Source organism: Diachasma alloeum, unplaced genomic scaffold, assembly GCF_001412515.2.
Source record: "Diachasma alloeum isolate Michigan unplaced genomic scaffold, Dall2.0 Dall_scaffold_01283, whole genome shotgun sequence".
In the NCBI taxonomy this organism is placed as follows: Eukaryota; Metazoa; Arthropoda; class Insecta; order Hymenoptera; family Braconidae; genus Diachasma; species Diachasma alloeum.
Window position 1 is genome coordinate 26,310 of NW_021681391.1, and position 13,199 is coordinate 39,508.

Below are 13,199 nucleotides of genomic sequence, written 5' to 3' on the forward strand. Positions count from 1 at the left end.
TCTCGCGTTATTGAATTAAATGAGTTTTTCCCTGTTCTTCTCCCCTTACGAAAGAAGTATCCTCTTTTAACAGTTTTGTGAGTGGGCGCGCTTTCACCGCAAAATTTTCGATAAATTTGCGATAGTATCCCGCTAATCCGCTAAACTGTCTAATACCTTTCTTATCTTTCGGCGTTGGGTATTTAAAAATTGGATCAATCGTTTTGGAGTTGGGCCTTATTCCTTCTTCGCTTATGCAATGGCCTAAGAACGTCACCTTTTCTCTCAAAAATTCGCATTTAGAGGGCTGCAGGCTTATTTGTACCTTATGGAGTCTGTCTACAAAGAATTTGTATTTTTTCCTGTGATCTTCGAGGGTTTTCCCATAGACTACAATGTCATCCATATACACAAATAAACCTGCACCCTGTAATCCTGACAGAACGATGTCCATTGCCCTTTGAAAGGCTGGTGGGCCGTTTGCAATTCCCATTGGTTGGGATTCTAGTGTAGTGAAAGTTCCCCCTTGGGGTTGATAACGCGGTTTTGGGGCGACTTTCAGGCGCTAACGGGATTTGATGGAACCCTGACACTAGATCGAATGTTGAGAAATACTGCATTCCCCCTAATTGATCGAGGATGTCCGTTATATTCGGCAAAGGGTACGCGTCCGCGACCTTTTTTTCGTTCAGTCTACGAAAGTCAACGACCATGCGCCATCGCTTTTCTCCGTCGGGGCCTGGTTTTTTCGGAACCATCCACGCGGGAGAATTGTATGGTGAATCAGAGGGTTCAATGATACCGGCTTTTAGCATGGTATCTATTTCTTGGTTGGATTTATCTCTGATATGGAAGGGCAGGCGAAATTGTCTAACCGTGACAGGCTCATCGTCCTTCAATTTAATTTTATACCCTGGGATTTTTGCCTCTTTTAATTTTTCTTCGTCAAGCTTATATACCCAAGGGTTATATTTAACCAAATTTTTCGCTTCTCCCTGCTCTTCCTCATCGAGACCCTCCAATCTAAGTATTTCAATAATTTTATCTGCTCTATTTTCCTTCTTTCGATCATTCGAAACCTCTGTTTCACCAAATGCCTTAATTTCCGCTTCAGTCGCGATTGACACGACTTCTTCTAGGTCAACGAATGGAATTTTAAATCGCTCTTCGGTTTCCCGGGTATTGAAGACATACAAAAAAGCTACACCTTGTTTAGGCTTCACTATCGCGTTCCCGAAGTACACCCCTGATTTGATGTCCCTTCGCGGGAGGTAATCAACCTCTGTGTCGAATTTACTTACTCTGATGTATATGAGCTTGACTGTTCTAGGCGGAAGAGGAATTGACTCCGTATTTATAAACGTGTGTACCCCTGTCCCTATAGTCAAAGTGTCTTCCCCATAGTCAATTTTGACTGCCCTACTTTTTAGAAATGGTCTGCCCAGCATCCCATCTTCTATCAGCGAAAAACTCGAGTCGACGACATGGAACTTGTCCTCGACCCCCTCTACGTCCAGAGTTACGTATCCTACTGTCTTCAATCTCCCCGGTGTAACCCTTTTAATTATTATTATTTCTTCGCGATTTATTATTACCTTTGGGCTGAGTTTATCTAACCTTACGAGATTTACGTCAGCCCCCGTATCTACAAAGAATTTACCTCTCCCCCCTCTCATTTTATTAACTTTTGAATGAATTTGAGTGGGGGGTACATCCATTACGCGGAAATTTACATGGGCTGTCTTATATATTGTGTTCTGCGCGCTTGACTCGCCCATGTCCCCGAGTCCTGGATCGCGCAGTTTCTCCGGACTCACTTCTAGTTTAAATTTTGAGAGGGGCCGGCGACAGAAGTCCGTTCTGTGTGTTGTCCCTCTCCCTTGGTTTCACTAGAATTCGCGTTTCTTGGGGCTTGTTTTTTTATTTGATGAGCTGGGGTTCTGCAATCCCGTGCAAAGTGTCCGGGTTTAGCACACCGATAGCAGCCGTTATCATTGGTGCTCGGTTTCTTTCCTCGCTTATCGCATTGTACTCTGGTTTGCCTTTGGCGGTGCCAGAGCCGCGTTTCTGTCCGTCGGCTTTTGCTAAATTCGTGGCCTTAATGCTCATTTCTCTCAAATCAGCCTCAAGGGCGTCGTCATCGATTGATTCGACCCTTCGAATTTTTCCCTGCCCTTGAGATTGCTTTATTTTAGCGTGCAATTTTCGAAGGTGTTCGAATTCTTCAGTTTCTTTAAGCTCAGACTCGATCGTCACGGCTATTCCAATGGCTTCATCGAAAGAGGCGGGTGTCAGAGAAAACATAATGTTTTTAATGTCTCTTCTGAGTCCCGCAAGAAAAGCTTCTCTCATATTTAATTTAATTCCGTGGATGTTAATTCCGTAATCTGCCATCGGGTCCGTGTGGAGTCGACTCTGCGCTTTTAATTAAAGGGCCCGGAATCGCGCTTCATAGTCCGTCACTGACTCCCCGTATTGTTGATAGAGGCGTGACATTTTTGCAAGAATTTGACGCGGGTTTTCCCTCGTACCGAACGACAGGCGAAGTTTCAGAACGAGATCATCGAGTGAATTAATGCTGGTTAACGCACTTTCTACTGCAAATCTTACTTTTGGGCCAAATTTCGGCAAGCATTGGTGCAAAAAATTTAATTCGTCTCGCGGTCTCAAGAGTCTGCGTGACATATTTAGGCTCGTAATGAACCTTTCTACGTCGTCGCCAACTTCATACTTTAGCAGCGGCCTAATTGCGTTCCTCACTTTCTGATCCTCCCCATAGGAGTAATCTGTCCATGGGTTATAACCCATTGGTAACCCGTAATTTTGTCCTGCAAGACCTGGATTAACCTGTGGTCCTGTGTTCGTACTCCCAGGATTGTCATTTGAGTTTACACTCTCAACATTTATTCCTGAAGCCGCACTGAATCTTCCCAGGCCGAAATTTGTTCCTCCAAATCTCACGGTTATGTCCGACATTGGGCTTCTGAGTCCCATTTCCGGCCTACCGAGTCCGTAACCCATATCAATGTCTTCCCGTCGCGTAATTTCTGGCCAACGTCGAATTGTATGGTCCCAGCCCCAAATCTGGTCTATTAAATCGGTACGCAGAGGCCGGTTGCCCTAATCCTAGATCCGGTCTATTGAATCCCGTGAAAATTCTCGGTGTTGGGGGGATAAATGCGAACGGTTGGGAAATACTAATTGACGTGGGCGCGACCGAACTTGTGCTCATTCTGGAATGTAAAGTTGTAAATGTTATGGTTGTATTTGCCGTGCATGATGCAACTGATAGTTTAGTCGCTGATGCTTCGCAGTTTACCGGTTCCGTCGGCACTCCTGTCGTTGCCCCGTTTGATACCCCGTCCATGTCTATTCTAACTAATTCTAGTCGTGAGAGGTACGGTCTCGAGTCACTATTCCGTCGGTCGCGTCGACGAGTCCAACTGCTCAAGGATCGCGTTGAACGGGTAGGAGGAATTTTGAGACTTTTTGGTACTTACGCAGACTCAAAGACGGCTAACAGAAGCCAAATGTGCATCTTCTCGTCCTGGATCTCGTTCGTTGTCTCTGCGCGTTGCTTCTCTGCTAGTTGTCTCTGCTACCCGATTTAGCGAGTTGTCTTTGGTAGTTGTCTCCGCTAGCGGTTCTCTGCTAGTTGTCTCTGCTATCCGTTTTATCGAGTTGTCTCTGCTTTTAGATTTGGCGAGTTGTCTCTGCTTTTCGATTTGGCGAGTTGTCTCTGCTTTTAGATTTGGCGAGTTGTCTCCGCTTTTCGATTTGGCGAGTTGTCTCTGCTTTTCGAAATTTACTTTTTGGGGGTTCTCCCTTCCTCTCTTTCTCTTTCTTTTTCACAAATGTGAAATGCTTGACACTCAACCGTATCGGATGAGGTTGAAGCAAGAGACTGAATTGGGTCGTCTGCCCTTTCACCGTCGGCTCTTCTCAGTAAACGCGTATACCACTGAATTCTTCACTGTATCCCTTCAACTCTGGAATCATCACATAAAATTTCCTCGTGGTTGCACTCGATTCCCTGAATGAGTGCCAAACTAGTCGGGCGCCAATGTGACGTTATGAATTAGATCCCGGAAGTAAAACTCAGTGAATGGTAGTCCTTTTCCTTCAGCTATCACCGTCAGTGCGTGGAATCTCCTTTACACTACACCTTTCTTCACGTATTCCTACACTGTAATCCTTTTGGTGTGGTCACTTAATCCTCAGCTAACTCCATGGGGGATTCGCTCATTCGTGGGGATGTTGGGACAGGTATCAAGGATATTATTGTGAAGTTCGGAATAAACACTCGCGTATTTAGTCGGTAAAAGGATGGTATATTTGCTAATGGTTTACAATACACGACTGTTTTAACTATGGGTTGGTATAACGCGATGTTACGGCTCGACTAGGGACTTCGACTCGGTTTGTTGGCTGAAGGCCTGAGCTAGAGGTCCGCTCGACTCGGCTCCTCATCGTACTCTGACTCTAAAAGAGTCCTCAAAACTTCGCAAAGCCCCCAGTTTGCTGAACCAAGTAGTCTCACGGTTTTCTTCACTAACCAAATGACACCGTGGGATTGCTGACCAGTGTCTGAATGACAGGAAAGAGAAATCCTATTTCTCGATCCCACCATCCAGCATTATACTATTATATTATATAATTATTTTCTAAATCGACATATTGATCGATCTCAATACGTCACATCAACAAAAACAAAAAAACTGTAGCTTTACACAATTAGCATAGGAATAAAAAAAAGGGATCGGTCGTCATCTCGGCACAAGTGAGCTAATCCTTCCTGGAACCTCGTGCTCTCGATTTATTAATTTTCTGACAGTAGAAGTGGTCAAGAAGGGTTAAAAACAACATATAAACTAATAACAGAAGAAAAAAGTATAACGAACTATTGACAAAAACAACTGGAAGGAACTGTGACCTTGCTGAGAGGGTCTTTATACCACATTACCACTATTTTTTATGATACGTGTCCAATACTGCGTCTTCGTCAATCTGAATAAAATCAAACATTCTAGTAACCGAAAATTGCAAGCTTTTCAAAGTAATGTAAAAAATGTAAAAAACCCATCGAGGTAATTTACGTAAATTACGTCGGCAAAAAACGGTGTAAATTACCAACGTAATTTACACGCCCAACCCTGATCATAAGTATGAACGAAATTTCAATGCTACCAATCCATTTCCTTTTTGCTTGCTAGGGAATTACGATTCAATCTCGTTACGTTCATTGAATCATTTTTTATGCACTTTTTAAAAGAGAGTAATTTTTAAAAAAAGGATTTCGTAGTTCGATTTCTCGGAGTGTTTTCAACATTGCTAATACAAAAATTTATTTTTTTGACACGTTTTTTGTGTAGTTTCGTCTGGACAAAGACCTTGCCGAGTTGGGTCATTGAGGGCCGATTTGTTCATGTCCCTTTTGCTCTAAAGGCCCGTTTAACAAATGGTTCGTTTGCCCAATCATCCGTTTCGCCAGAGGGCTCCATGTGTTATTTCAATGGACCGTTTGCTAAAGCTCCGTTTGCAAAACGGGCCTTTACAGGAAAAGGAACATGAACAAACCGGCCCTGAGTGACAAAAACATGTATCCCTCCTTTGGGTTTGACGTCGGGGGTATCGAAAAATTGCCGTCTCACATGTATCGAAGTAGTACATTTCGTCATTAGGCCGAAAAAAACTTTTTTGATACTGCTGCTACATTCACCTCGTGCCGAAAAGTCCCTTCTTTACTTGTAAATGAAAAAGACACAGTTTGGCCATTCTCTGAACATTACATCATTGTCAAAATAGTATATTTGGATATGAGTGAGACGGAATATTTACGAGGCTGAAGTTGGCGGCCCGAGCGAAGCCTAACTAATCACACGAGCTAAAAATCCTCGTCTCACATGTGTCGAACAATATTTTTAACAGTGAGGTTTATGTTCAGCAAATGGCCGAACTGTGCCTTTTTTGTTAACAAGTAAACAAAAAGACTTTTCGTTTACTTTTCGGCACGAGCTGAACGTAGTAGCAGTGTTAAAAATCCTTCTTTGACCACAATTGTCATCCGATCTGAATTTTTTTTTTCAATTTTCGTTAGACTCTAAAGAACAAAATTGGATATCCATTTTTTAGATACTGAATAAATCATGAAAAAATGAACTCTTCGAATTAGACTATTTGGTCATTTCTTCATGAAGGGTTCTTGGGAAGAATACAAGTAATTAGACACAGTTAATTATGGAAAACGCATGTTAACTTTATTCCGAAATCACACAGTGCAACGGTTGGCGTCCAAGTGACGCAACAAGTAATAGACGGTCCACTCGCTGCGCCTTGTGCCCGAGGCATGAACTAGGCAACGACTAGTGTCGGTAAAACAGGAGTAGGAGCACATAAGGTATGATACAGGGAGGTATGGTGAAGCTTTGATGTCGCCGACACCGAAACAGGGGACAAGTTCCAATGGAAGCCGCGCGCGGCGCTGTTGCGTCCCTTCCACTCACGCGGATTAGATCTCCCACCACACGCCGATTTTACTTGCGTCGCGAGTTCAAATCCCCGTCAAATCAATTTTTTTTTTTTTTTCATGAGAGAGAAATAGTATATTTCGTAACGAGTGCAAAAAAGTGGTTTTTGGCGAGTGGGAGGTTTATAACACGAGCCGAAGGTGAGTGATATAATTTCACGAGCCAAAAACCACTTTTTTCACGAGTTACGAACAAAATTTTTCATCACAATGTGTCGGAAAGTTACTTCTCCGATACAGCGTGATGAAAATAAAATTTTGTGTTCAATCGAGAGGAACAGGATTAAAAAATGTTGAGATGAAAACTATATGATTCTCAGCAAATAGTTCTATGGGATCGAGCGATAAAGATTGACTGAGAGTCATGTCGACTAGACGATTGAAATACTAATTAGAAGGAAGAATAATTAACATCAGAAGTCCATTTTATTAATTATTCCTCTTCTCTTCAGTGAAGCTTAATAGGGAAGAATTTGGAGGGATGGGATTACGATAATGAGGATCCCAGTTTGAACTATGTTTTTTAATGTTTTCTTCTATGAACAAGTTTTGAAAAAGATACGAGGGTCATAATGGTCACGAGGGGTGAAATAAATGAGGTACAAGGGGTTTCAAGATCCACAAAAGAAAAAAAAAGTCCCAACTATTCACTTACGCACCTCACACAAATAACAATCGTTCTTTGACACTTGATCACTCGATAGCAAATCACCGCTTTTTTCCAGCCATTGTCGTCGCTTCTCAATTTTTTTCACACTGGGAAGGGAGAAAAAACGATAATTATCCTTAGAAGATGCTTTGCAATTTATAATTGCACACGATTTAATCATTTTACATGAATCAACTCGCACAGACTGTTCAGATCTATTGGAGTACGTTTTGGAACAGACATAAACAAACAACATTCGCGAGATATTTTCGCGCGAAAAATAAATATTGTTCAACATTGGACAAAAATGCATTTTCATTGTATTTTTAATGCTATTATATTGAGCAGTGATTTCACTCTCAATCTTGGTAATTATTTTCAGTAAAAAAAGAAAGAATTCACCTATTATAAGATAAAAATCACCCCATTAATGAAAGAGTGAGCGGGCCATTGACTATTAAAGAAATAGTACATGAAAAACCAAGAATATATTTGCATTTTTTTATTTTTCTTCGCATTGTACATGTAATTTCATACGGAGCTAATTATTTTGACTTAAAATATCAATTTCATAACGTTCCCTCCAGCAAAAAAAGTGCCAGTGGTGGGAGACTAAAGGAGGTGAGGGGAAGCGTAAGTCGACCGGAACGCCGCTTCTGGCGCTCCGGCGAACTTGTCCCCTGTTTTCTGGCTTCATCCTACCTGCTTGTATCATACCTTAGGAGCACATACACATCCAACACTTCATACATCCAAACAAGCAAGGGGCCGACCCTTTTCTGTCAGATGGCACGTGACCGTTACTTAATGTGTTATGTCCTACCAATATTACCAGGAGGACAGTGGCGCCTTTTGGAAAATTGAGCGCCAAAGTTGAAAATGTAGATTCGTTAGCCGTTAAACCTCTAATGAGAACTCCATCGAAGTTGTCTCGTTCTCTCTCCGGATAATTGATTTTAAGGTTTCAGTTGAAATAAATTTGAAGACAAGTGCTTAGGAGAGCACACTTATACTTTTATTTAAAACTTGACTCGAAAACTTTGGAAAAACTTGAAATACAAAAACTCGGTAAACTAAGTAAAACTCTAAAGAGAACTTCAAAGAAAAGCTAATTGAAGAGAGAAGCGCCGAAAAGTTGTCGAAACAACAGCCACGATGGGACTGACTTATACTTATCTTAACATCTAAGGGTTGGGTCCTACACCCCCGCTAGATTTTCAGTTGCGCGCGCAAACCTTGCGCGTGGGAAGGGAAGAGGGATAACTCCTAGGAGAAAATGAGGGAGGGAAAAAGGAAAAAGGGGAATCTAATAGGAAAGAAGGGGAGCGTGTGACGTCATGTTTTCGTCGTGAAGGTTCTCAGGCCCCTTGAGCTAGCAATACAATGAACAAAGGAAGAAAAAACATGTGCGGACCACGTGAAACCGAAAGCCTTTCCAAATGTTTCGAAACTGAGGGTTTATAATTTTACGACCGTGACCATCGAGTTTATTTCCCTCTCTAAATTTTGGATTTTCGAGGAAAGTGTTTTTGTGACGAATTTTGGAGAGTTATAAAATTGACAAACAGACTCAAGTATTGAAATTTATGATTTCCGGCAATGGTTTTTCTCACGTTTGTGGAATTATTTTCCATCCCTTGTTCATTGTCCTCTAGTTGGACGTTTTCTTCACTTTCTAAAATTTTAGAGAATATTCAGATCCATTTTCAAATGATATTTCGAATTTCGCGGATAAAAATGCTCGATTAATAGTGCCATCTATAAAATTCAAAGCCAGGACATCACAAATGCGTTATTTGTCTTTTTCATTTTTTAGTTCTATCATTGGATTCCATTGATAGTAAGCTTCCGAATGGATCTGTAGAAATGTTATTTTTTAATTTAAAAAAAACATTTTGTTTTGAAAAAATCTGATCCTCAAAATGTTTGCCTTCTAAAATAGAGAATTAAATTTCGGTTTTATCTAGTGGGATAGACAGAGCTACACGACCCCATTTTAAAGAAATGTTTCCATGTGAAAATCAACGATACAACAATGATATGGCACTTTTTGCGAAAAAAACGTTTTTTACAACAACTGCTCTGTTTTCAAAAATATATCCCCCACTTTACTTGCGCTCAGAGGGGAATACTAGACGATTTCCATTTTTCATAATCATTTGAGTATGATTCCTGATGTTAAATACGAACGTTTGATTGGAAGATATTGTTCTTTTGCAAAATAATAATTTAGAAACTCGGAATAAGTTACTTTAATAATAGGGGCCTGCGAGGCCAAATTGAGACTTTCATTAGAATTTTAATTTTCATAAAAATTTTGTTGAATTTTCTTTTGGTTTGTCTATCTATCCAAAAAAATACAAAAAATAGCCGTAAAACACATGGGGCAATACATGTAAAAAAAGATATTTCGTCAACTTTTTTTAACTTCCCGAAATAGGGAAGTTATTGCAATCACCTCCAAAATCAAAAATCGATTTTTCGTAGTATCTTCACCTTTCAAGGTCTCCAGAATGTTTATAGACCATTGATTTGTAGACCATAGACCAATGATGCGATCGAGGTCATTCATGATGCAATCGAAACGTCTGCACGAAACTTAGACCTGATTAGATTCTGGTGTAAATCGATCCAGTGGTTCTCCACTTTTTCCAGAAAAACATGAAAAAAAAAATTTCGGAAAAACTTTTAGTTTTAGATTCCTCCTGAACCAATGTTGCGATCGAGATCATATACTACATAATCGAAGCGTTTTCACGTCACTTACATCTGATCAAATTACTTATGACGCTTAGATTCAGCATCCAATCAGATTCCGTGCAGCGTCATACAGTTCCAACGTCATCTGATCAGATTCTAGAATAAATCGATCCAGTGGTTCTCCAGTTTTTCTAGAACAACATGGCGAAAGAAGATTTCAGAAAAACTTTTAGTCGATGACTACTCACGAACCAATGATGGGATCGAGGCCATATCTGAGTCTATTCACGTCATTTATACCTAGCCCTATTTTGGATCAAATGAAGGGCCGTTAACAGAGTTTTTAGAATAGCATCAGGATATCGAAAGTTCATTCATGTTTTGAGTTTCGATGTAAAATAAATGTTTAATGAGTTCAACTCCAATAAATTGTCGTGAGTAAAGATTCTTCATTTCTTTGAGATTTTTCTCAATATTTTTTTATATATAAATGAACTAGGTGGCGTCTTTTTAAGTGGCATTTTAATTATTAAATGAATTACGGGGTTGTTGGTCGCTTGCTGCGCTCATTCCCGAATGTGCGTGCATTGATAGCAATGCGTTGAAATGGGTGTGACCCGTTGAGCGGGTCACAAATGTTTGAAAATACTTAAATCGAAGCCAATTGAATTATTTTCACGGATGAAGCTCGTTTCTACCTTAATGACTACGTAAAAACAAAATTATTGATTTTGGGGGAGTGAAAATCCACATTCATCAGTAGTAGAACCGCTCCACCCTACTACAGTTACAGTTTCGGCAGCTCTGTCGATCAAACAAATACATGTGGAAATCTTGCAAGAGACCATTACAGGGGAGAGTTACCGAGAGATGTTGGAAACCAAATTTTTCCCATTCACTAAGAAAAAAGGATTGGTGAAGGATTTCTATTTAATGCAAGACGGTACAACACCTCATCGAACTAATGATGTGTTCGCTGCATTGCAGAAAGTATATGGTGACCGCGTCATCGGCTTAGGGTATCCTTACTTCGCCCGAGCAGGGATGGAATGGCCACTATACTTACCGGATTTGAACCCGTGTGATTTCTGCTTGTGGGGTTATCTCAAAGACTTCTGTTACGCGGACAATCCTCAGGCAAAAGAGGCTCTGATAAGCGCTATCCATAAGGGTGTTTCTAATATTTCTCAAGCTAAAATTAAAGTCTTCCATAGTTTTCATCAGAAACGCCTTGACTATTGCGCAAATTCTGATGGAGGACACTTAGAAAATATTTACCATTAGTCATATGCCCTCGAATGTGTTTGATTAAGTCTTTCACCGTGTGAATTTTTATTTAAAAAAAAAATGAAATGCAATTCTAACTAATTGCAAATAAATTTGCAAAGTCTGTTGTATCTACAGACATGATGATCCTTCCTTTCCTACATCAATCAACAAAACTATGATAGTTTAATTTTCACCTATTCCCATTTGTCACCCTGTATATAAGAAGAAAAAAAATCTAGAATCGCGACAGTAAATAAGCATGTAGCTTACGATGAATTTTGCGACTTAAAAATTGATTCCTCATCCTCGAAAAGTCGACATTTATTTCTAATTCGCTCAATTTGTCGATAGCTTACATGTCTATTTGATTTAGTATCGGGATTTTAGATTTATTCTCTTCCTTCTTATATATATCAGTTGAATTTTCTACAAAGAAAAAGAATTATGATAGAAGAATCGGGAAGTTGTTGCGACCCGCTCAATGGTTCACACGCACTTCAACTCATCGCTATCAATGCACCCACATTCGGGAGCGAGCGCAGCCAGCGACCAACAACCCTCTGATTCACTTGATGATTGACACGCCACTTATAATGAAGCCACCTAGTTGTTAAGAAAATTACGTGTGCCATAAAAATGACCATCATCTTCAAAAAATTTAGAAAATTTTCGATCTAAAACGATGTTATTTTTTTTTCTTCAATCATATCCAAAGGCCTTGCCACTAAAAAATTCTGAAATAAACTCGTTGAATTACGCAAGATCTAATCAATTGAAGTGGAAAACTTTGTATAGCGAAAAAAACTCATTTTTTGTCATTCCGGCCGTAATGCAACGCCTTCACGGACGTTACGAAACTTTTCTACCTCATACGATTACAGCTTTCGCCTTCAGCTAGGGTTGCAAACTCACATTCGCCAGAAAAGTCTTTTTCGGCTTGATGACGATATATACTATTTTAGACATAAATAACACATAGAACCAGAGATTATAGGGGAGATTGCCAGCGCTTATCGAGAAGCTTCAACCGCAAAATTTCGTAGCGGTGGCGTGTCGATAACGGCGTAGAGTGGGGGAAAGCGCCTATGTGGGAATCGCAGGGCTGAACAAGCCGTGATGAGTATCCCAACGACGTTGAGGGAAACCTTCCGGTTTTAAACGCCAACTGACCCTGGAATTATGCCCTCAATATGAAAATCAATTTTTCCTCCCCTAATTGAGATGGAGAGATGGAACGAACGCCAATCGATTGAGAATTGAATTCTTAATGAATTGACAGCGGATCCATTTCTAAACCTCAATTAGGACAGGAGAAATACATTTTCGAAGCACGGAGTGACTGCGGACAAGTTCGCTCCATTAAAAAATCGATTTCTCCCCCCTCTAATTGAGATGAAGGAATAAAATCGATGCTGATCGATCGAGAATTATATTTTCAATAAATGCCAGTGGTTTCATTCCTTAATCTCAAGTAGGAGCGGAGGAATGAATTTTCAAAAGCGCGGAGTAACCCCGAGCGGCTCTCCGGAAGGGCTCCCCCGATTGGAAAATTCATTTCTCCTCCTCTAATTGCGATGAAGGAATAAAAGCAATATCTATCGATGGAGAATTATATTCTCAATGAATGACAGCGGTTTCATTCCTTAATCTGTATTAGGAGATCAGGAATCAATTTTCAAAATGTCATTTATTAAAAATACAATTCTCGATCGGTAGGCTTTGGTTTCATTGCTTCATCTCAATTAGGGAGGGGAAAAATTAATTTTTGAATGACAAGAACTTGTCCGGAGTTACTGTGCGCTTTGAAAATTCATTCCTCCTCTCCTAATAGAGATTAGGGAATGATACCGCTGTCATTTATTGTGAATATAATTCTCGATCGATAGCTGTTGCTTTCATTCCTTCTTCACAATTAGGGGGGGGGGGGGGCGAAATGAATCTTCCAATCAGGGGAGCCCCTCCGGACTCACTCGACGCCGGAGAACCATTCGGGATTTCTCCGCGCGTTCGAAAATTCATTCCTCCGCTCCTACTTGAGATTAAGGAATGAAACCGTTGTCATTTATTGAGAATTTA